Genomic DNA, 1,350 nt, shown 5'->3' on the forward strand with positions numbered 1-1,350 from the left:
CTTAAAACCCCTGTTTTGACTACATAATACTTTATTGGGATCCTGAGTAACTAAACAAGTCTAGTATATAATGTGTCCTATATATTGATCAGTTGAGAGAGGATAAAAAATAAGACAATAACTATCATAGTAGTCCCATGTATACTCAGTAACAGTTATGAGTAATTGCCACTATACTACCATCCAAAATCTTATCACAATTTATAGTTTAATATAAGTTACTAGTCTTTTAAACCTGGAAATAGTATCAAGTATTCGTCAGGTTTATCCTGTTTTGACTTCAGTCCTCCAAGCCAGAAAGCTGTTTCTTCCTATTATTTTTTTTAAATGTTTATTTATTTATTTATTTAGAGAGAGCAGCAGAGGAGGGACAGAGAAAGAGACAGGAGAGAGAAAATCCCACGCAGGCCCCACACTGTCAACGCAGAGCCCGATGCGGGGCTCGAACTCATGAACTGTGAGATCATGACCTGAGCCAAAATCAGGTGTCAGACGCTCAACTGACTGAGCCACCCAGGTGCCCCATCTTTTTCTACTCTTAACGTCCTAAAGGAAAAGAGAATTGTACAACTTCTCCCTCTGGCCTGTTTCAATATTTAAAAAGAAACTTTCCCTTTATTCTTAATTTTACTTTTGTCCAGTTTCTTTTATCTTAGAATCATAACTGAAGAGAAGGAGTAATGGACTGCTATTATCTTTAAAATAACATGTAATACATCCAAAGACAACTAAATTATTCATCATTTTTATTCTTCATATTCTTCTTGACTCTTTTCCCAAGCTCATGATAAAACTCACTCTTGCTACGATTTATCCTTCTCTACTGTTTCAACTCTGACCAGGTGTGTATAAACCTGGAGTCATACCCTGAAAACTCCCAATTCTCTTACTTCCCTAGTCTCAGCCATACTCCTTTCCAAAGCGCTCACAGCCTGGCTAGGTAGATATGGCACTTAGCATCATTTTGGGGCACATGTGTTACCAATTTTTTCCCATTTCACAAAAAAAACAGACTAATGGCGTTATTTCTGGTAGTAGTAGCATGGTTGGGTGGGAAGAGGGAGGGAGAGATTCTCTGTCTCCATAAAATGAATATAGACTGGGGCGCCTGGGTGGCTCAGTCGGTTGGGCGTCTGACTTCAGCTCAGGTCGCAATCTCGCGGTCTGTGAGTTCGAGCCCCGCGTTAGGCTCTGGGCTGATGGCTCAGAGCCTGGAGCCTGCTTCCGATTCTGTGTCTCCCTCTCTCTCTGTCCCTCCCCCATTCATGCTGTGTCTCTCTCTGTCTCAAAAATAAATAAACGTTAAAAAAAATTAAAAAAAAATGAATATAGACTGGATAACATTAGTAA

Source organism: Acinonyx jubatus, chromosome A2 (genome assembly GCF_027475565.1).
Source record: "Acinonyx jubatus isolate Ajub_Pintada_27869175 chromosome A2, VMU_Ajub_asm_v1.0, whole genome shotgun sequence".
NCBI classification, from domain to species: domain Eukaryota; kingdom Metazoa; phylum Chordata; class Mammalia; order Carnivora; family Felidae; genus Acinonyx; species Acinonyx jubatus.